The sequence below is a fragment of the Symsagittifera roscoffensis genome, chromosome 4 (assembly GCF_963678635.1).
Source record: "Symsagittifera roscoffensis chromosome 4, txSymRosc1.1, whole genome shotgun sequence".
NCBI lineage: Eukaryota > Metazoa > Xenacoelomorpha > Acoela > Convolutidae > Symsagittifera > Symsagittifera roscoffensis.
The window spans coordinates 65451609-65476560 of NC_087065.1; the positions used below are offsets into that span (position 1 = coordinate 65451609).

General features: G+C 37.8%; 1 protein-coding gene across 2 annotated transcripts in view; it reads left to right on the plus strand.

The window, feature by feature from the left end:
• The window catches only part of LOC134843757 (exportin-T-like), a 551312-nt gene that overhangs the window by 262032 nt on the left and 264328 nt on the right, over positions 1-24952 (plus strand). The window lies entirely within an intron of this gene.

The window sequence follows — 24952 nt, forward strand, 5'->3', positions numbered from 1 at the left end:
GGCACGATCCCTGCTGTAATTCTGACTAGCAACCTGATCTGGCGTGAGGAGGTTAGGGTTCAAGTCCTTGAGCTGAAGTAGCATGTTTAACAACATTATGAAACGCTTAAGACCATGCAGTATTTGGTTTTCTACTAAAATGAAGCTCGAAAGGAGGTTTTTAAGCACTGCGTGTTTGCTTTTACGTATATCTTCAATAATTTATTGGACCATTAATTTCAAGTTACCAAAATTAGCATCAAGTTTTTCTTTGCCCAAGTTACGTTTAATCGTTTGTATCGAACGCTCAACTAAACCACTGCCTCAATGGTCTCCAATTGGGGAGAGGAACAGTGCCTCTACTATCTCAATAATGTTTCGCCAAATCGTTCTTAAACCCAGACGCATGATCATTTTCAATCAATTGCGGTAAGCCATGAATACGTATATAAAAGTCAAGGAATTTAACAACCGTTTTAGCTCCCGTTGTTTTCGTAATAAGAACAGAAGTAAACTTAAAGAAGCAATTAATAGCGACTAGAAGAAAGATTTTATTGCCCTTTTCATCTAAAAAAGGACCAGCAAAATCTAACTGAAGTTCTTGATTAGGACTCGAGAGATTAGAAAGGGATTGCGCTGTGTTAAATGTTTAAGTAGGTTTAAGATTCTCACCAAAGAACGTGCACTCGCGGCATTTCTCACAGGTATTGACAATTTGTTGATTTAGAAACGGCCACCAAATATTTTCCGAGGTCGACTAGGATGAGAGCGATGCAGCCTGGTAAGAACATCCTTACTCAAGATTTCCGGGATGGCGAGTTTGTTATCCACTATTACACAATTGTTGACCACAGCAGCTTTAGTCCAAAACTGGGCAATGTATGATCCTAGTTTGTTAAGTGCCGCAGCATCTTCGTTTATAATGGCAAGCTTCATAGGACCAAGGAACCGATCTTCCTCTGTTAACTCCGCCAAAAGATCCACATCGAAAAACCCGGCAAGCCTACCATGTCCTTTTCAGACTTAGAGAGAACCAGTTTACCTCCATTGACGGGAAGACTCCGAGTTTAGATGCGGCTGCATGTAACCTCCCTGGTTTGGACAAACAATACCTCCGCATCGCTTCCAGCAACTGAGCATGCCCCTCATTTCGAGAGTTGTTCCGTGCAGCAACAAACCGGGTTCTGGCGGCCCGTTCCCTTGTCCTGTTGTGTTGGCAAATCTGGACAATTCGGGACATCCTATCCATCTGGCGAGATCGCAACGGGGGGCGCGGGCTTGGACGAGAGAAGTTAGGAGATTTAATGGGAAAGTTTTCCACAAAAATTAACAAGTCAGTTTGTTCGGCCGTCGAATTGAGTATAGTATTTGAGTTAATAGAGACATTAGAAAGAGTATGATTAAGATCATCATATCGTTCACCGGCGGTTGAGGTGGATTCATCGAAAAAATATTTCAGTTTAGGTTTTTTAAATTTTGAGATAGCATGAATAGAGAACTGTTTTGTAAAGTTTCAGGTTGGAGACAATGATCTCGAGCGGGAGTTTCGTGGTTTCGAGTTTCAATTAGCATACTGGTATTTGATTGGTACGTTTGAGCAGACCATAACTCGACGCCCTCTATCTAACTAGATTGGCGAAATTGCATAACGCGATTTGATGGGTTGCGCCGCTGAGCATACTTATCGACGCTCCCTGCCGGAAAAGGACGATAAAGTGACGGAGTGTAACAACCCCTCACTACAGACACGATGCCCTCTTGAGGTCGAGATTTAAACCTCCGCTCTAATAAACCAGCAGAATTGATAAAATTTAGGGCTTTTTTAAAAGCCTCAATAGATTGAACTACAAAAAAGATCATCGTATTGCAAAGGTTGAGAAGCAGAAAAAGTAGAATAACGAGACATGAAATCGACAATGCCTAACGTAACCCCAGAAACATGTATGACTTCAAAATTGTAAGGTAACAGCCTATCACCCCATCTAGACAGACGATATTGATATGATTTGTTATTATAATTTTCATTAAAAGCAGAGATTACAGCTTTGTGGTCAGTTAGTATTTGAAAACGATTTCCTAATAACTATGTTCGAAATTGCTGGCAGGCCCAAACGATTGCCAACAGCTCATTTGTGCTGTATTCCCTTTTGCATTATTAAGGAGTCGTTAAGCGAAAACAATCGGTGCCCAAATGTCAGGTTCGATTTCTTGCTCGAGGCAAGCACCTAATCCATTATGACTAGCATCACATTTAATTCTGGCTTTCTGAGAAGAGTCATAGTGGAAGAGACTGGGAACTTTAGCAATTAGATTAACTATATTCTTAAAGGTAAATTCTTAATCCTCCCTCCACATGAAGGACTGTTTATTACAAGATTTTAGCGATGGCCGAAAATGCACTGTGTGGGCGTGTAGATCAGGGATAAGCAGTTGCAAATGATTCAGTGTACCCATAAAGAAACGTAACTGCTTTAACGATCTCGGAGGCTTGAATGATTGAATCGGTTCAATTTTCGAAAATTTAGGAGAGTATCCTTCCTCCTGGATTTCGTAACCCAAGCAAGTTAACTGATTAACTGAAAGTTCACACTTATCGAATTTCAGAGCCCAGCCCCCTGTGTCAAGTCGTTTCATCACCGCCCCTACAAGCACATTGTGTTCTTCAACATCTCCTTTTGTGACCACCAGGATATCGTCCAAATGTTGAATGATACCGTCTAAGCCCTGTAAGGTACAGTCCATTGCCTTCTGGAACTCGGTTGGCAAATCAGTTAAGACGTAAAATCCATTTTTGAACCTGAATGTTAAAATTGCAATTACTACAAATGCAAAGGCAACTGGCTGAAAGCGTACTTCAAGTCCAAGGATGTGAACCAAACCTTACCAGGAAAACCTTTGGTAATGACTTGAGCCACTGAATCAATAAGTTTGTGCATATTCGGCATCTGGTACTTATTTTTCCAGATTTGTGCATCCATCGGTTTAGCATTAAGAGCGAGTTTAACAGAACCATCCTTCTTAGCAGTCAACACGATGGGTGCGATAAAATGAGCAGTCCTACACTTATCCAGTTTCTCAATATGACCATTCTCCACTAAAGTCATGGTTTCACCCTCAACTCTGTCCTGAATATGTATCGGACCTTTACGACCTTTTACTTGCCGAGGCATAAGAGGGACTTTGATGTGAGTATCAACTTTGTGGTTCTTTGATCTACCCAGACGACTGAATACATGGGCGTACCGTTTTGCAAAATACGACCTCCAGTAGTCACTACCCTCAACTTCTCATGAAGATCCAGGCCTAAAAGATTGCGTGTCTAGTTTTCGGAAATGAGAAAAGTAGCAACTTCAACATTCCAGCCATTAGAAGTATCAGGGATTGTGATTGAGAGATTTAGGAATTGGACGTTTATTATAATCCACATAAGTGGTATCGATTGGGTGACTCGCAACATCCCGAAAATGGATAGACAGACTTCGTTGCAATAAAAGGTTGATTGTACGTTTGCTGAGGAACGAGATCGGGCTTCCTGTATCAACAGTGGACTAAAAAAAACTAGGGCCTGACCGAAGTTGAATGCTGAGGCTCCTGGGTTTACCTCCACCTAATTTGAGCACATCAATTCTGCTGATTCGCACCACTTTTTCTACTTGAAACACACCATACTCCGGTTCGCTGCCATAGTCAACATCTATGAAGTTATAATCGACTGACGGGCTGGACATTGCCTCTTCTTCCTGAACCAAGTTTACCCTTCGCTTTGATGCGTTGCAACACTTTGCGAAAAGGCCAAGTTTTTTACAGAGGTTGCACGTAACCTCCAGAGCAGGACAAGACTTCCTGGGTCTAGACTGGAAGGGTTACCGTAAAAGTATTATGATTTATTGCCTTGATTACTTTGGTTACTTTGACGATTCGCTTGGTTCTCAGGACCATTGCGTTTCCCTCTAGACTGCCGAATAGAAAAGGCTGGTTCTTGTTTGACTTTGATGGTATTCGAATATTGATTATGAGGAAGTAGCTTCTGGAATTGAGCTGATGTGCTTGCTCCCTTCCCACATTCTAGCGCAAGTTTGAAGGTGTTATCTAAATCCGTCTCGGCTTTAATAAGCTGTTGTTGTTGAACGTCAACATCACAAGTTCTCTCAAGAACAGGTTTTTGAGAATCTCCCTTTCTTGAGCATTTGGCCGATTACATAAAGCAATCTGAGCACTCAGCCGAGCATAGAAAGATTTAAAAAAAATGGTCGTTATCTAGCATAAAGACAGTATTATACAACTTTATTCGTTCTACAGTGTAGTCGCGTTCCACTTTAAGCAACGTTTCACAGTTAGTGCGAAAATCCCGGAATGACGTAACACTAATATCAGTATGTGGAAACGAGTCTGCAAATCGCGTCTTGCTTTCATTACCCAGCGAGAAAAAAACAACCAAAATTTTAATCTTGCCTCCGCAAGATTAACCAAAAGGATGTGAACCAAACCTTACCAGGAAAACCTTTGGTAATGACTTGAGCCACTGAATCAATAAGTTTGTGCATATTCGGCATCTGGTACTTATTTTTCCAGATTTGTGCATCCATCGGTTTAGCATTAAGAGCGAGTTTAACAGAACCATCCTTCTTAGCAGTCAACACGATGGGTGCGATAAAATGAGCAGTCCTACACTTATCCAGTTTCTCAATATGACCATTCTCCACTAAAGTCATGGTTTCACCCTCAACTCTGTCCTGAATATGTATCGGACCTTTACGACCTTTTACTTGCCGAGGCATAAGAGGGACTTTGAAGTGAGTATCAACTTTGTGGTTCTTTGATCTACCCAGACGACTGAATACATGGGCGTACCGTTTTGCAAAATACGACCTCCAGTAGTCACTACCCTCAACTTCTCATGAAGATCCAGGCCTAAAAGATTGCGTGTCTAGTTTTCGGAAATGAGAAAAGTAGCAACTTCAACATTCCAGCAATTAGAAGTATCAGGGATTGTGATTGAGAGATTTAGGAATTGGACGTTTATTATAATCCACATAAGTGGTATCGATTGGGTGACTCGCAACATCCCGAAAATGGATAGACAGACTTCGTTGCAATAGAAGGTTGATTGTACGTTTGCTGAGGAACGAGATCGGGCTTCCTGTATCAACAGTGGAGTAAAAAAAACTAGGGCCTGACCGAAGTTGAATGCTGAGGCTCCTGGGTTTACCTCCACCTAATTTGAGCACATCAATTCTGCTGATTCGCACCACTTTTTCTACTTGAAACACACCATACTCCGGTTCGCTGCCATAGTCAACATCTATGAAGTTATAATCGACTGACGGGCTGGACATTGCCTCTTCTTCCTGAACCAAGTTTACCCTTCGCTTTGATGCGTTGCAACACTTTGCGAAAAGGCCAAGTTTTTTACAGAGGTTGCACGTAACCTCCAGAGCAGGACAAGACTTCCTGGGTCTAGACTGGAAGGGTTACCGTAAAAGTATTATGATTTATTGCCTTGATTACTTTGGTTACTTTGACGATTCGCTTGGTTCTCAGGACCATTGCGTTTCCCTCTAGACTGCCGAACAGAAAAGGCTGGTTCTTGTTTGACTTTGATGGTATTCGAATATTGATTATGAGGAAGTAGCTTCTGGAATTGAGCTGATGTGCTTGCTCCCTTCCCACATTCTAGCGCAAGTTTGAAGGTGTTATCTAAATCCGTCTCGGCTTTAATAAGCTGTTGTTGTTGAACGTCAACATCACAAGTTCTCTCAAGAACAGGTTTTTGAGAATCTCCCTTTCTTGAGCATTTGGCCGATTACATAAAGCAATCTGAGCACTCAGCCGAGCATAGAAAGATTTAAAAAAATGGTCGTTATCTAGCATAAAGACAGTATTATACAACTTTATTCGTTCTACAGTGTAGTCGCGTTCCACTTTAAGCAACGTTTCACAGTTAGTGCGAAAATCCCGGAATGACGTAACACTAATATCAGTATGTGGAAACGAGTCTGCAAATCGCGTCTTGCTTTCATTACCCAGCGAGAAAAAAACAACCAAAATTTTAATCTTGCCTCCGCCTCATGATAAAACCAGTTTTGTCTTATCCGTGGACCTTTCCTCCAACGTTCGAGGTTTAACTCTTTCACTCTTTGGACAGCTGCTTGATCCCTGAGGACACGAGCATTGACCTCAGCTGCATCTTCCCCAGTGCCAACAGTTTCTGGTTTCGGCGGAGGCTCATCAATAATCTCCGCGGGATCGGCAAGAAGAACATTTGGGTCAATGTTATCTTTGAGTCCGACTGCTAAAAAACTGGCCAATTCACGACTCCCACGGAAATGGTGGGTTGACAGATGGTTTCGCCATGAAGGGAGAGATTCCTAACAGGTCAATTCTGTCTACATTCACAGGAACTGCTGGCTGCGCCATGACATTTGCCGAGAATTACTGACTCAAAACTTGGGTGTAAAGCGAAAAGTAAATTTGATCTTAGTTAAATGATTGGTTACAATGAATAGTTTAATCAGATACACGGTATCAATTTAACTTGAATAATATAATGTATTTAGACAGAGATTTATAGAATTGAAAATGACAACATCGAACATCGATGAAGATAAGCTAAAGAGTGACCACCTTCAACGCTTCACTCAACATATACCACCGCTAGCCTTGACCAAAGGTTTTTAACGACATAGACTGCAGAGATACTGCAAAAAGAACAAGTTAAGGACGAGATACCGAAGGTCACCTCATGACAGCTGCGCAAATTGTACAGGGAGACAATAAAACAATAAAATTTGCAATTTCACGTGTTCGAGGAGGTAAATACACGAAAAATCATACAAGCCTACAAAAAGAGATATGGCATTGTTGCGGTTTTTGCGGGGAAGAGCAATCAGGTCAGATCGGAGCAAACAGGAGTGATACGCGGCGGATGGCGAATTAGGGAACTGCACGGAAGAGGATAGTTTCAGGGGCGGGAGAGAGGACCAGGAGCTGGCGATGGGAAAAGTTGTAAATTTGGCTGGTTTCACCGCGGAGAATATCTCAAGACGCCCTATCGTGGGATTCAACATGCAATCAGCATTGACCATAATCATCCAGGGAGCTCAGACAACTACATAGCCATGTCTATCCGATTGAAGCAAGAAAAGCAATTGAAGGCCGCCGGACCAGCATTTCCTTTAGGCACAAAATGTTGATCGACAAAAACCAGATTCGACAGTTTCTCTCCGATATCGATATCAGGTCTTCCACGCTTCAGGTCTACCACAGCCTGACCCATTAAGGCTGCAATAGTGCTACCACAAGTTCTAGACCCAACAAAAATGACCTTGAGGTGCGAAAAAGAGTTTCGCTTAGCAAAAAAACTTAGTCTGGAATGAGGGGAAAAACAGAAACGGATTATGCTTAGACAGGCTGGGTAGCCTTTCTTAGATCCTCTGCGAATCGCAGAAACCACAATTATTGTTAATATTTTTATTCTTATTATTATTATCATTCTGATTATTATGATTTTTATTATTATTATTATTATCATTATTATTAATATGAGTATTAATATGATTTTTATGATTATTATGATTAGTTTTATGATTCATATTGTTATTTTCAATATTATTATGATTATCATTATTATTATTATTATGATTATTAGTTTTATGATTATTAATATTATGATTGTTATTATTTTTATTATGATTGTTATTATGATTATGATTGTTTTTATTATTATGATTATTATTATGATTACCATTATTATGATTATTATTATGATTATTGTTGCTATTATTACGATTATTGTTATTATTATGATTATTATTGTTAGTATGATTATTATGATTACTATTGTGATTATTATTATAACTATTATTATCATTATTATCCTTATTATTATTATGGTTGTTATGATTACTTTTATTCTGATTATTATGATAATTTTTTAAATTAATATTATGATTATGATGATGATTATGATTATGTTTTTTATTATGATTATTATGATTGTTATCATGATTATTACTTGTACTATTAATAATATTGTTATCATGATTATTATGATTTTTATTATTGTTATCATTATGACTATGATTGTTATGATTATTATGATTACTATTGTGTTTATGATTATAACTATTATTATCATTATTACCAATATTATCATTATGATTATTTTTATTTTTACTAATTTTATGATTATGATGAATATTATAATTATTGTTATTATTATTGTTTTTATGATTATTAATTACACAAGCATAGCTTGTGTTATAATTTGAACTTTTTCCAATTTAATTCGCAAATATTGTTGCGATTCAATCGTTGCGACAAAATGCGTTCATGTTGAAAGTGTTATTTTGATCCAGATATTAAGTACAGCCAATGCTAAAGATATTAACACAGACTATTATATTACAAATAGCACTCTAGCTTCAAGGTATAATAGATCTGTAGCGTAGAGGTAGAGAAGGAGAGCAGCAGCAAATTAAGACGGTTTGAGCCTGGTCAGGTTTGGATCCTTTTAACAAATTTTTTCGTATACTAGTTAAAATGCGTCCGCACTGTAAATTGATGCTTGTTATTTGGTAAATTTCTTTATTTTTCAAATTGACTGATACTGCTCATGTGTCATAATTGGCTTGCTTCACTTAGCAGTTATTTACTCATTCATTTTTCCCAGTAGCGTTATCGGTCATATTTTTGCGTAAGTGGTCATAACTTCGACTCTGTGTATTAAGAATGTTGTTCAGCCTGACAACGCCAGAATATAACAGGTTCCGTGACTCCCGGGTCGAGGTCGTGGTTTCATGTTCAGACCGTGTAGACCAGAATTTAGCATGTTCAGACCGTTGGGATCAGAATATGTCGACCGAAAGCATCCGGTTTCAGACCGTGTGGACCGAAGTAATCCGGTTTCAGACCGTGTGGACCGAAAGAATCCGGTTTCAGACCGTATGGACCGAAGGACTTTGCAGACTTACGTTCAGACTTTGCAGACTTATGTTTTGACTTTGCAGACTTTGACCTGCGTGGCGACTATGAATTTTTGGTCCTCACGCGGATCGATTCAGACTTATTAAGTCTGAACGAAAAACCGCGACCTCGACCTGGGCTATGAGATAATCCGGTACAGTTACTGGGATAAAAGGGCCGCCATCCTCGGATCGCAAGTGTTTTCATTCTCGAGACAGCATCTAGCTTAAATTGGACCTCAATATTGCTTAGTTATTACAATGTGTTGCGTGGGCTTCCTTCGTCCCAGTGCAGCGATTAGTAACTCTCTATCTTTCAAAGCAAGGTTGAACACTCCGCAGTGCAATCTGTTCAAATTTCATTCATGATATCAGAAAAAAATGGAAGAAAAACTTTTATCTAACAGTTGAATAGAATCGTAGCCGCATCGTTTCTGAACTTCATCGCCTAAGAAAACTTTAAAATTTTGCCATTTAAACTGCAAATTTCTTTTTCGGAAGCGAACAACTTCTTGACCAATTTTTGGTCTAAGTCTTAATACAAAAAACAATTTTGAGATTTAGCAAAAGAATTGGGCCTATATAGTTGCAGAAATATCATGCCATCTATTTTAAATTAAGAGATAGAACTATGTCAATTTTACCACAGAGGCGAGGCGGAGCGTCGCACCATTTGCGATACAACACTTACATAAAAAACATGAGTAAGAAAATAAAAACAACTAGTGAACAAAAATTTCTTATGGCTCGATAACAAACAACTAGGGGTCCAGCGCAAGCTGAAGTACGTTTTTGATATTTTTTGATCTTCTGAGAACTGATAAGACAGTTTTAAAGAAAACTCAAAAATTTCCAAGAAACGGTCAAAAGCTCAAAACCCTGACTTTTTGTATCCACAATTTTTTCTATAAAACAGGTTTTGGTCGCTAAGTAGAGAAGATCCCCAAAACTGGGTTTCTCAATTGAACGAGTAACTTGAGAACTGATGTGGTAGTTTCCGAGATAAGTCAAAAGCTATCCAAAAACAGAATAAAGTTTCAAAACGTTGACTTGTTCCAAGTGCATAACTTATTTCTAAACAAAATTGGCCATAGACCATTATAAAGGTAGGTTCTTAACAACCTGTTGTTTCGGTTAAACGTATGATATCAGATATGGCAGGATAGTTATCGAGCAAAGTTCCAAAACCAGTCAACAAATTGAAAACTTGAAAATTCCGAGACTAAAAGTTTTTGTATTGAAAACATTAGGTGAGGCTGTTTAACAGAGAAGAGAATGATTCAACTTGGGATTTTGATTGAAATCAAAGTTTCAGACTTGAAATGTCAGTTCTAGATAAAACTCAAAAAATTTCCAAAAACGGTCAAAAAACAAAAATTTAGATTTCTCCTAGGGCCGTAACTTTCTGTCAAAAAATCGGGCATACTCGCGCTTGCAAATGAGCTTTATACAACGCGTTCTTTGATTTCGATACAAAAATCTCAGATATGGGAAATAATTTTAAGAGAAAATTCAATAGGTTTAGAAAAACGGTTAAGCAACAAAAAAACATCAGCAACTCCGAAGGTAATAATTTTTGTAAGATAAAAATTATCGGTGGCCGATATTACACGGGAGCTTCCCACTATCCGCTATCCCTTTTGAACCCACAATCTCAGCTTTGGGAGGTTTTTTTCGAGATAGAATAGAATGAGTGAAAAATGGCCATAAAATTTGACAAATCCTACGCCATAACTTTATGTGTAAATAATTGGGAAGTAGTCGCTTATGCAGTTGAATTTTTCAAATCTAATATTAACATTGAAAACAACTTTTCATTTTGGAGAGTGTACTTTTTGAGAAAAAGCAACAAAAAATCAAAAATATGGGGAGTGTTATCATTGTTATCATTATGACTATGATTGTTATTATTATTATGATTACTATTGTGTTTATGATTATAACTATTATTATCATTATTACCAATATTATCATTATGATTATTTTTATTATTACTAATTTTATGATTATGATGAATATTATAGTTATTGTTATTATTATTGTTTTTATGATTATTAATTACACAAGCATAGCTTGTGTTATAATTTGAACTTTTTCCAATTTAATTCGCAAATATCTTTTTGGAAGGCTGTAGACAGAGGAGTGGAGTTAAAAGAGACTAAGGGAGTATGCAGGCAGACAGGAAAATAAGTGGTATTGCCATTGATACTTTTTTACTGACATCGATGGAATGACATTTGAGAAAAACTAAATCTTACCTGTTTTCATAACGCAGAAATTTAAGCAAGACACATTCGGTCTTTAATTTAACAACGGGACAAAACTTACAAAGCGGAAGCGAAGCCGACTTTAGTTGAGCACACACCAGTTGAGCCGATAAAAATTGATTTTATAAATACTGTAAGAAGTTTTGAGCCCCGGCTGAAACTAAAAAGAACAAAGCTTGCAACTACCACATTACTATCTTACAACACAAGAAAAATCTATGATGTCGCAACTAAGCCGACAAAACTTGAGCAGATAAACGAAAGCCCAAAAACTCAGTTTTTATTGGGCAAAAGTTTTCAATTGCAGACCGACTAAAAAACAAGGTCCGGCCGGGATTCAAACATGCCTTCAGAGTGCGAAAGCGACGTCGTTACCTCCAGGACAAATGCAAAGAAAGTTAAAATTCATTAAGGTTCAACAATAAGGAAAGTTGAAAATTTGCGAGAAAAGTTTTTTAGGGGAGAAAAGTATAGTTTCCGATTACAAGACTCTCCAAAGTCTAAAAATAACTATGGGACATGACTCTGTAAATTCGATCTTGATTTTAAGATCCATTTTTTCTTAAAAGTGCTTAGAGACACTACTTTTACTCAAAAATTCTAATTTAGCAAAAAATGACCCATTAAAAAGCATTCTCCCTCCAGTCATCAAAACCACATGCCACTGCTTTCCCGTCTAAATTCTTACCTTCAAAGCATCTTATTTAGAGTTTAGCTTTTAAATTATCTTGTTCTCTGCGTATTCTGTTCCGCACATTGAGTCTTCTCCTATCACCTTAATGATGCGACCATTTTTGCTGTATTAGCAATTAACGTAATGTACCATTTCTTTGATTTACTGCTTTTGTTAATTACTTGAGCAAATACTGAAATGCGAGCATTTTTTGTGGCAATAGAATCCATTCTGGTTCCGGGCGTCTTAGTTAGAAGTTTTATTCAGCTATCTCAAATTTCCCGAAACCGCTCATTTCAAGTCGGCAAAGACTTCGACGTTTTGTATTACTTTTACTCATTAGTGAATATCATTGCATGCATTGGAATTACAGCTAAGAATGCTTCTTCAATTTTCAGCCAAGATTCGAATTTCGACTGTAACCCGAAGTTTATTGTGTTCACGTACACGATTCAGTCGGCAGTGTGTGCCTTAATTGCAATCAATTGGGCTGAAATTGCTGGTAAGTCCAAATATAGTGCAATACTTACACAAGAAAACTCGGGCTGTCAATCAAATCTAAGGTAGTCAAGCCTCGGATCGGTTTCTTCTTTATTTCTTAAGCCTCTGCTTTGTAAGATAAAGCCGATTTGTAAGATAAGGCCACTGAGATAAGGCCAATTTATTGAAAGCTATGCTAACGCCGTATCATAGCGTTTTATTGCATCATCGCCGTATTGGTACCGAACTCGTTTTGATGGAAAGAGGAAGTTCCTGAAAGTAAACTGAAAAAGACAAGAGTTTCCTTCGAAGGGATTCAAAGGTTTTACAGTGGGATAAGCCATCAGTGCTACCTATACAGAAATTTTGAATACTAAATTTTAAGCTCCAAGTTTCGTGTAACTTGTCCAGTCGGATTTTCTAATGAAAACAATTTTTACGTATTTGAAAGGATGTATTGAATAGTTTCAATGAAAACATTTGACAGAAAAAAGTATATAAGTTTTAAAAGTTTTATGTCTTTGTATTGGCGGCCCAACTCGTTCAAAGATTTGCATGCGCAATTCATTAGAGTTAGCTTCTATTTATGTACGCTTTTTTTCATAATTTGGGTCGAAAGACTCAACCAGGTGCGTGGGATAAACAACAAATAGTTTCAAAATTAATTTCTCAATACTGATTTTTGTTTACTCTTTTAGCTTAATGCACCTAAATGGCATTATTTAAAAATATATATTTTGGATCTACTCAACAGTACGGATCGAGGTCTGCGACCTTAGCCCGTGCAATCGAAATCCGAAATGACAAAGTCGCAACTCAAAAGGGACAAGTCGCAACCGCCGTGTTTCACAAAAGGCAAGCCGCGACTTTGTGCGCCTTTTGAAAACAAGCTCGATTTTGCGCGACCGAGAAAATTTAACGTGAATTCGCGCGAAGAAAATTATGTGCGACTTTACGCGACCGAGAAATCTCGATGCAACTTTGCGCAATCTAAAGGAAATTTGTCGCGTTTTGCGTGGCTGAGACAATTCTGCACGATTTTATGCGATGTAAAAGAGATGTGTCACGATTTTGTACGACCTATTGGAGCTATGTCGCGACAATGCATTAAAAATCAATTAAATCAAACTTCCTATCAATTAATCGTCTTACAAAGAATTTTCCCCAAAAAAGGGGAGGACAAAATGAAGATATATTTGTTAATCATAGTTAGAAATGCTAGAAAAGTCGCTGAAATTTTTTCCCGAGTCGAGATGCTCAATTTATGTTTTGACATTGAAAGTCGAGTAAGTGCAGTTTTGCAACTAAAATTTCGCACTTGAGGATCAATTTCAAGTCGATCACAGTCGAAACATACCTGATTTTGGTCAAAAGTCAAAACATAGTTCGAGCACAGTCAAAATATACCCATTTTTGGTTTAAAAAAATGTTTAACCATAAGTCAAAGAAAGTCAAATCATGAGTCGACCAGGATCGAATCATTGGTTGAGCAGGGTTAAATCATGGGTCAAACAGGTTCGAATAATTTGCCGCTTTGCGTATTAGAAGCAAATTATGCCAAAGCAAAGTCATTCTAATTTTTTTGAGACTAACTATGTGGTTATTATTCAGCTATTTGACGCTAAACTTTTTTTTATGACATGCCTATGTTTTGATTTTTTTGTTTTGACCTGTTTTTTTTACTATGTCGGCCAAGACAATAGAGAAAGTCGAAACATTTCAACTTTTGCCGAGAAAGTCCAAACATACCGAAATTTTGCCGAGAAAGTCGAAACATACCGAAACTTGATCGAGACGGTCGAAACACACCAATTTTTGGCAGACAAAGTCGAAATATAAATTTAGAATGTCGACCGGGCTAGCAAGTGCCGCAGGGGATTTTTAACTGATCCATTTTTCTATTCAAACTTAATTCTGACCGACTGACCGTTTAAATTATTCTGAAGGCGCCTTCGGTGCCTATAAAAACTAATTGTGAGGATAGGCTCACAGTTGAAGCTGTCATTTTCACATAAAAACTGATGTCTAGACAATTGACGCGGCTCTTCAATTAATAATTTCTACTTCAATATTGTTCTATCTTATCCTGAGTTTCAGTTGAAGGCCGTCAATTGGTGCTAGACAATGATCACGTAGGCACCATCAAAATCATCCTTTCCGTGGCCGGATTCGATCTGTTGATCAGTATGTTCCTGGAAGCAACATTCGACGCTGAAATACCCGAGTGCAGACTGGCACACATGATCAAAGGTGGAAACATCATGCTGGCCCCGCCCTTTATCCTATTTGGCATTGCCTGTTTATTCTTTGCAGGTGCTCTTTACAACGCCCCCTTTTCCAGACATTATGCACGAGAGCCGGGTGTGCGTTTCAGACACAGAGCCGGTTTCCCAGTGATACGAGTCGAGAGCTGCTTCTCGCGACTGATTTGGGAGTGCTCGGCCGGTCTAGTGTACTGCTCTACTTTTCTGGCAAAAGTGGCAGCCGAGTTTTTGACAGACGACCTTGAGGTCTTACATGAAGTGCGAGCAGTTGCTAGTTTTGTTGCTTTTTCTGCTGCAATGTCCCACTCGTTCTAAATTGGAACTGCTTGCAATGAAATCAAAAACTATCAGTCCAGAGAGACTATCAGCTCATCAAGAAAATAACCGAGTTATTTTTTGAATCTCAACATGTGTTTTCCCTGTCAGGCTCTTCAAGCTGTGATATTGCATTTAGAAAGAAAAACAGATATTAAAAAATACCCACCATCATTATCATCACCTTCATCATCATCATCATCCTCGAGTTTGTTTTACACCAGTTTCGGATTTTCACTGGTGGCAGATTCATTGGTCGTTTTTGTATCAATTGTGCTCAGTCCCACCAAATTAGTTCCAATGGAAGAATTTTGCATGTGATCATTAGCAATTTTGGTGTTTTGCAATTATTGCATGTTTAGATTTGAGCAATTTACAAAACACTTAAGTTATTGTTAATTTTTTTTGCTACTTAAAGACCAAGCGCTGGCCTAGGATATAGTTCAAATGGAAGAAAGAATGAATAAAAAAAGGGAAACAAGAAAAACCAAAAATTTTTAGTATTACACTCGATGAAAGATCAAGTCAAAAGCATTATTTTTGAATTTTTCAAAACTTCAATAAACTTTTTATTGGAATGGCGTTGTTATCTAAAATGAGACCTTCATTTAGCTGTTTTTGTTCATACTACTGAAATTGAGGAGGAGCTTTGTATCCGGATGTGTTTTCGTTTTTTGTTATTTTTTCTTTTTGCTTTCCATGCAAAATCAGGTACAACAAATAATCATCGGACTGGGTTGAGCCATATATCATACTAAAGCCTGTTCAGTCAAGATTTGAACCCTATGAACAATTTTCAAAAATGTTTTCCCGTGTCGAGAAAAACCGCTTTGAAATTTATGATTTTTTTGTCTTCTTTCGAGCGAAAAAAGCGAGCGAGCAGTTTTATTTTAACTGCCTAGAAGCTTAAATTGCTTTTTATTTCGCAAAATCTTAGTTCTATTTGAGTAAGATTAGTTTATTTCGAGTAATTTAGCGCCTTATTAGAATCAGAAACTTCAAAAATTCAAAGAGCTTTAAAGTTTGATCAAAAAAATTTTGAAAATTTTTTTCATATTTGAAGTACTTTTTCCATAATTTTTTTTCACTTTGGTATTTTCCGTATGACGGTAGAATACAGCTGATCTTCATTTTTTTTTCAGATGATTTTGTCACACAACGCCGAAAAAAGCCATTAATTTGAAAAAAAAAATTATTTTTTAAGACTTCAAGAAACTTAGCCCTGCAAAATCATTTGATGGGATATGGAACTCAGTCTCAAAAACTCCTGATTTAGAGCTTTTTGCCTTAACGGCTGTGACAAGTTGCCACGCTGTGTACACCCGCTTGAACAAAAATGTTCTGGAAAAACTGAACTTTTCAAATTGACTTTGTTTATTTCTTATATTTGTTTTTCTATCAATAGTGTGCTCTAATTTACATAATCAGCAACCCAGATTTTTTTTAAATTTTAGGTCTTGCCAACTTAAAAACGCTAAATGGGATTACCTTCAAGAAAACTAATTAGATGACTTAAAACGAGGTGAAACATTTCAGAAGAAATAGGCTAGCGCGTGCAGAGAAAAACAAGGATAGCCCTTTACTGTGCAAATTGGCAGAATGTTCTATCCTTGCTTTTCTTTGCGCGTGCTAGCTTATTTTTCTCGGAACGTTTTACTCCATTTTGTGTCATCAAGCTAACTTTTTTAAAAATAATCTTGCCTATAGCGTTTTTTAAGAGGCAAAAACCTACAATCAAAAAGTTCTCGGTTGCTGATCATGTAAATAAGACCATAATTTTGATTAAAAAACACATATAACAAATTAACAAAATCAAATTGAAAATTCAAACGTTTCAACGTTTCAGCAGGTAAAAACCGCGCGTCATCTTGTGGAGGCAGTTAATACAAGAAACTCTAAATGAGGAGTTTTGGAGACTGAGTTCCATATTCGATCAAAATGATTTTGCAGTTTTTAGTTTCTTCAAGTTTTTTTCATTTTTGATTCTGATTTTTATAGAATGAACCAACAAACTGTTTCATAGTTTTTCATTGCTAATTTCTGATTGATCCCCTCATGTGCTCACAAAAATTTGCAAATATGAAGAAAAAAACTAAAAACCTTGTTAATTTTCTTTATTTGCTTTCTTTACAAAAAAATAATTTTGCTCGGAACTTTAAGTGCTGCCTACCTAGCAGTCGACTGTTCTTGTTCCTTGCAGTATTTGCTTTCCCTAAATGAAAAATACTGAAAGTGACTGATGTAATAGTGATCAAATTAGCTTACGCAGTTTTAGTTCTGTTGACGCACTGTCAAAATTTTGGTGCTAACTGGTATTTAACCTTTTGAGTCGGCTGTCATCTTTGCTTGACCTCTATTTCATTCTCTCCTACTAATTTTTTTATAAACAGATCTGTACAGCTCTTTTTCCAATAATCTAAAAATTAAACTAGGACTGAACTTTTCTCAACATTGCGCAATTAACAGGCAAAAATGGGGGAAGAACCTGCTCGGAATAAAGTCGTTCTGACCTCCAAAACTAGCAGAACCACCCATGCTGTTGGAATTTTGGTTTAACCGGTTCCAATGGTGAATGGTGTTCATACATGCTAATTATCCAAAAACTTTCTGGTACGACAATAAGCTTACTACAGCACAAATTCTTGTACTGCAGGTGGATGTTAAAAGGAAGAATCGATTAGAGATGAAGCAGACGCCGATATCAAATCTCTACTTCTGCCTGGGGAATTTGGAAAGGACTAGGTACTCACGAGTACCAGATGCAATGGAGGTTTACTTTGAGAAAGAGCAGAATAAGATTTATGAAATTTTCCAGCTTCTAGCAACGGAACAAAATATCGGGGAGTCAGTGGAGCAATTCTATTCATTTCTATGTGGATTAGCGGTGTGGTGTAATTTCGGAATACTGAAGACTAGGATTTTGAAGGATGTATCTAGTGTTAATATGAGCAATCGAAAGGCCCAACACAAACTCTGTAGATCAAACAAAACACCAGAGGAGTTGTTTCGGATAACGCTATCTAAAAGCGGAGGAAAAATACGCCAAGACCTACATAACAACAGCCGGGGGGCAATGTTGAATGGATTAATCAGAGGAAGACTCCAGACTAAAACGGAACCGGTGGAAGCGATCAGAGGAGGCTACCGAATTAGTGGGCAACGAACAAGAGGACGGACTCATAGGGGGAGCGCAAATGGGTAGCAGGCAAGGATACAACTATGATCATCCGCGATTCACGCCGGAACCCACGACAAAATGTCCAGCCAGGAGAGCAACATGCAATTTTTGCCAAAATATGGGACACTGTGAGCAAACATGCGGGGGGGGGGGAATTTGAATACCGAGGTCGACCGGCCTTGAAAGTGATCGAAGGAAGCGGAGAACTGTAAATAGACAATTCAGGGGATCAAAGAGGGTCGGATAGGGTAACAAGCCGGAGGAAAGACATCACTCATGGGACTCAGAGGATCATGTGATAATGGCGATACAGTCGAAACAAAAAATGGAGTTGAAAATTAGCTCAGCGAAATAGCCGATCACAATCAACGAAAAACAATTGAGCATCTGGATTGATAATGGCTCGCCAATTTCAATCTATCGAGTTAGCGGTTTAAAAGGACGTCTGGCACCGCAGGCCTAACATTGAGTTTTATTCAACACGAAAACAATGAGTTCCGGCACTACAGAAAGAACCCGCGTCACTAACTTGGAGCAAGGGACTTGAGACTGGAATTAAACGGATGAGACATTCCGACGCAAATCAAAGTGATAGAGGAAATCGGCTATCCATCATTAGGAAAGATCTGATGTCCAGCCTTGGGTTGCAACTGGTCGAGCACGCACCAGGGGCGAGCGTGATGTCATTTCAAGGGTAGACGGATGAAGCAACGGCACCAGAAAACAAAACTTCGCTGGATCCATGGCAGAGCCTCTTCAAAAAGCTAACAATAAAAGTTTCATCGGGTGGGAAAATTATAAGTTATCAGACACAACTGGATTTTTTTAAACAACTAACGCCAATAAAACAAAAGGCGAGAAGGGTTTCGATAACACTGCAAGACAAAGTCGATAAAGAAATCGCAAAACTACTGAAACAAGGACATTAAAAGAAACCCAAGGGTTGCACGGTTAAGTAAATCGTATAACCAAAATATTACTAGTGAAGAAAGATGGGACATCAAACTAGAATTGGAATCAAGGTAACTAAACAAACAGATGCATAAATACAAACATCAATAGCCGAATATCGAAATTTTAAGGGATAGTGTGGTGCAAACAAAATGCAAAAAGAGAAACTAGGATTGTATGTTATTCTGAAATGATCTAAACTACGCGTACGGACAATAAAGACTCAGCCAAGAAACGAGCCCACCATGTAACTTTTCAGTGGTCGGAGGGAAAACAACCAGTACATAAAAATTGAAAATGGGCTTGTACGGTCTAACACAGATGCCCGCGGAGTTTCAAAGGCTGTTGAACACAATACATTCGGAGTTTCGGCACACGCTTTTAACAACGACATTTTGTTTGTAACTAAACTGGTAGTTTTGCGAAATGATAATGCAAACTGTTAGACTACCGGTTAATCCCGACCCGAGTAAAACCATTCATCCAAACAACGGAGCTGATCAAAACCCTGCAAAACCGTCGTACACTTTAACAGCTTATATTGTTCATGGGCTCACTTCACAGTCTGCAAAATTGTCTACCAGCGCTAGCGAAACCGTCTGCACCCTTAAGATCTGTTAGGCGAAAAAAAAAGTAAAATGGACACAAGAGTGTCAAACGGCATAGGAAAATCAAAAAGAACAAGTCGCTAGCATGTATATTGTGATATCCTGATAGTATGCGACACAATTCATAATAAAATCGGAGTGGAACTCGAATAATTAGGCTCCGAAGGCTGCAGGCGCATCTCTTTCGTGTCAAGATACCTAAGGACGCCAAAAAGAATAACTCAACGAATGAGTTAGAAATAATAGCAGTTGTATGAATGGCGGAATGTTTTCGGAAATATGTATTGGGAAAAAGTTTTTGTTCGTAAGCAACCATGAGGCGCTGGTTAAAACTAAGTGGTAAGAACAAAAAGAACAGAACTACTTTCAGCCGACTTACCCGGTGGCTTCAGTGACTGATTTCCTTTGGTTTCTAGGTAGATCACAGGTCAGGGGTCAAAATTGTCATAGCAGACTACTGTCCCGAAACCGGAATACGGAGGCTAAGCCCGCTAGCAAGGACGAAATTATATTCACGGTGGCAAAAATAAACTCATTTCTCAGCACGCTCACATATAATAATTTAATTAATATCAAGGGACAAATCTCAAAACCAAACACAAACGCAAACCGAATCGAATTAACCAATCAGAAACGAGTATGCAATTTTCAAAACGTAAAAAGACCGATAGAGGGCCAAGCCTCATGCGCTGTAAATAGGACCAATCACAGGTTATCAGTTTTCATAACCCGAGTGTCAACTGACAAAAATGCGATTTCAGTTGCGACAAATATTGACTTGGTAATATAAAAAATCAGTAAAATCAGAAGTTTTAAACATATAAGCAGTCAAACTGAAATGGAGTGAAAAATACGGAAATTGTTAGAAAGACACCCATGCATTAGCAGCGGCGATGATCATTAGAAGAAATAGATGGAAACTTACAAGCAATTAGGACGGAAGTTAAAAGTACGAGGTGCAGCAGGTTGTTTTCCATTCCGTCGACATTCCCCCGCGAGAAGTATCTGCCGTTTAAAATAGGAATTGTGTGAAGTCAATCATTCCCCGTAAATGTAAAGTTTAGGAAAAACAGACGGTCTTATCCGTTTTACCTGAACTAATTAATCTCTGACTTATAAAATCCCATAACTCGATCATCATTCAAATACAGAGATTAATCGAGATGTTGAGGAGTATTGAACAGGAAGTAAACTGGAACATTTATTCCATCAGCAACTTTGATGCTCAAAATACTCGCGATTTTCGTCTAAGAGTTGGATGAAAAGTTAGTGATTCGAGACAACCTAAACGCGTCGGTTATTAGTCGGCTAGATTTTTTCCATCACGGATATCGAATTTTGGCGCGGCTTCTAAAGACGTGTGGTACTTATACACTTATCAAAGCTTTGCCTCGATCGTGGGAAAAATGTCGGCAATGCAACTTAGCCGATAAAAACCTGAAATTTATGTGCCCCAAACAAGTCTTATGTAAAATACCAAGACCAGGGTTATCAAACGAATCAGTACAATTAGATTTTTTGGGAATAAAAATTACTTAAGCGAGTCTAAAAGGTATATCATAGTAGCAGTTGATCGATGTTCAAGGTAGCCATCGGCACTAGTATGCGGATCAACCGTTCGGATAAGGTAATTAAGTCTTTAAGAAAAACACATAAGTACCCACGGGTTACCTCGAATTAACGTAGATCAAGGAACAAACTTTGTGTTCAAGAAGGTCAAAAGATTTTGCATAGAGGATGCGAGGAGGGGATTTTTCAATCACTTGGGAATGACACCTAGTGACTGAGTGCGTGAAGTGAAAAACCGGTAGTTTGAAAAACTCAAAGTTGACTTATGCTCGAGACGGCAAAGCGGAACCTCAGCAGAAAATGCTCGAGGGCCCGAAGATTTTCAAATAATGCCACCCTTGAAAACATGCATTTGAAGCCCATCACAGACAGCAGGTGAACACGCATTTAAAAAACCTCGCGAAAAAGCAATCGCTACACGAAATAAATTGGGCAAACGTTATACATTCTAGAATTGCTTGTTAGATGAAAGATACCCTGCCGCATAGAGCATGCTGCACCCGGGTGACACTAATGGGGTTTCTGGTCTGATACCAAGTACGCTATAAAACACAGATATCACTCGAACTCACCAAACGAGGACCAGCAAAACAACCAGGACGCAGAGCCATTGTGTAGAATGCAGGCGGGATATCGACAATTACAGCGCCAACGGAGCTTATTTAAAGCGGACTGAAGTTCGAAGTCAATAGTATTAACTTCTAAAAACAAAAAACGTAGCTCAAATTGCCCACACAGTGCGGCGAATGTGTAACAGTAGTGTGCTTGAGAAATCAGGCGTGGCCACGCGAAAAGTAATGACGCGCAAGAAGAGAACACCCGGAGCCATCAACGCTCGCCATACACGAATGGACGTGCGACGAAAAACCGCGGCCATGAAACTTACAAATCCAAAAGACCAAGTCGCTATGAAAGGCAGCTACCCAACGCTAAAGGGTAGGAAATTTAATACTGAAAACGAATTGGAATTCGATGACGACGACATGCCACTCTCGGCAAAAAGGTGGCCGGAGAGAAAGAGAGAGAGAGAGAGAGAGAGAGAGAGTGAGAAAGAGAAAAAGAGAGAGAGACTGCAAGAGCATCTGAAGCTGGAGAGATCGTCTTATTTCCGAAAGCGAGCACACAAGGGTAGAAAAGAGCACCAATGGAAAAAAGCGCACCAGAGGAGAAAAACGCAATAGGGGAGAAAATCACACCAACGGATCGTGAAGAGCGACACAACTGGAAATGGAAGCATCCACTCAGGATGGGTACGGCCTAGCAATTACGAAAGGGCGACTGAGCATGCGAAAGCGAGAAAAGTGGAAGAAAGGAAAAATTAGAAAAACTTTACCTTAGACTTATTTCATTAATTAAATTTTGTTTATTTTTCATTTCCACAAAAAAGAAGAATCTGATTGTGACTAAATTAGTTCGCGCCATTTTAGTTCTGTTCACACACTGTCAAGATTCTGGTTGTAACTGGTATTTAACCTTCGGAGTTTTCTGGCCTTTTTGGTCGCCCTCTACTTCTTTGTTTCCAACTAACTTTATTACATACAGTTCTACGCGGTTCGTCATTCTTTACTCAGAATTTTTTAGTACGACTTGCTAACTCTTAACACTTATTACAAAATTAACTACCTGGTTTCATGGATAAATCATAGGAAAGTTTTGCCTTGCCTTTTGTTTCTCTTCATCTTTTAGGGAATTTCTTTTTTATCGGTTCTATTTTTGTCTCCTAAAGCATTTTTTCAATTTTTTCCCCCAACTGGTTTTTAACTTTTTTTTCGTTCTTTTTTAAAAAAATTGAATTCATTTCACCACAATTTTGAAAATCTTCCACCTCACAGACTTTAATTGTACCCACAATCTTATTAGTAGCTCCATTTTCCCACTGTCCCGATATTTGAAGTTCCGAAGTTTCAAATTTAAAAAAATTAAAGAAAATTTATTATAATTAGAGTGGGCTTCGCTGAACCGCGAAACCTATTCAGTTTTCAAATTGAGATATTTTTGTAAGTTGGTTTGTACAATGATATTGCGTATTCGAAACAACTCTAAAAATTAAAAAAAAATGTAACTGCTGATTGATGTTTGGGAATCAATTTTCTCTAATGTTCCGAAAAACAAAAAACGAAAGGACTATTTGCGCTTTTTCGAGTTCATTTAGATTTTTTAACTAGCCCTTTTTCAAAAATTTTTCAATATCGTCTAGAAAATATTGACGACAGAAAATGTTCTAAATTTAAAAATTGAGTTAAGCTAAATTGTCTCACTAAAGTGTTACCAGACGCTAAAACTATATTTATGTATTTACTAAGCGTGGGGTGGAAAAAACGTTCATAAAACAACTGAAACTAAATCAATTTTTTAAAACAAGTTTTAGTTTTCAAAAAACAAAAACAAATTTCAGACTGCAAAAGAAAAAAAAGTCAGAACTTTCACGATTTTTCTTGATACCTGCAGTTTCATTTACTTCAATTTTGTTTTGGGCTGCTCTTTTTCTTCAATCATTTTCCGTTAAGTATTTTTGCCGAAAAGATATTTTCAATCGATCTCCTGATAATTTTACTTTGATTTCAAGTAATTAGAATTTGATTTGAGGCTCAATTATATGAAGATGTTTGAACAAATTAGGGGACTTTTTCAACTAAAACGATTAAAACTTAATATAGTTTAAGAACTAATTTTGACCAAATTAAGTGCCTTAAGATCAGCAGTTTGTTAAAAAATCTGCTTGAGGCATGCGACGTCAATTCCAAAGTTTTTCTGTGCCTGAGCGTATATATGAAAATGTATATATTAAATTTTTAGGACATTATTTAGAGTGATTTGGGTTTAAATGAAGTGGGTAGCGAATGTGGAAAACTAATCCGATTCAGAAAATGTTCCAAATGAAATTCAAGCTAGATGATTGGTTCGAATAACGCTATGTAGTTTTCAACTGATGACTTTTTGGTTTTTGAAAATTAAAATCCTACGATTTTTTGATACTAACTTTATATATAAGAATTCAATTGCAGCTATTTAAGAAAAATTGCAGATTTTAAGAAAATTGCAGATCATCTACATTACGAGGCCAAACTGTGCACTGGATAGGCGCACAATTTTGTGTCTTTACGTTCCTGGATTCCATAGACAAGCCTTTGAACATGTTAAATTTTTGCCGGAACGATCAAAAGAAATGAAAGAACAAAATATAAGAACAAAGGGAGCGTCCTTGTTGCGGAATCCGCTGACAATTCTCAAAATGCAATGTCTGGCCTCGTTCTTAGTTTTACAGCATCTGAATTTTACAACAATCCTGTCTAAGAAACTCGACACAAGTAAGGTTCTTCAACTTCACAGAAAATTTTTTGAAGAAGTAATTCGATTTGATAACAGACTTAAAAGAAATGATTATAAAACAGCCTAACATTGAGTAGAATTGATTTGAAAATTTTCCCTTCACTCACGTTATACTTTTAAAATTTAACCCTCTTCAAATAAACCGGACTTCAATTCCTGACTGCTTTTGAACCATTTTTGTTTTCTGAAAATTCTCTCATATTTTCGCGCACTCTGGCTTACGCGCTTTCTGATCTGATTTTCAAGTTATCCCTAACTCTAATTTATATGAGATTATTTGCTGCCCGTCACTCTCCGTGTGTGGCATCACTTGGCTAGTTTATGCTTTAACATGTGTGATTTTGAGATATTAGAGTTGGGTATTTTTTATACCGC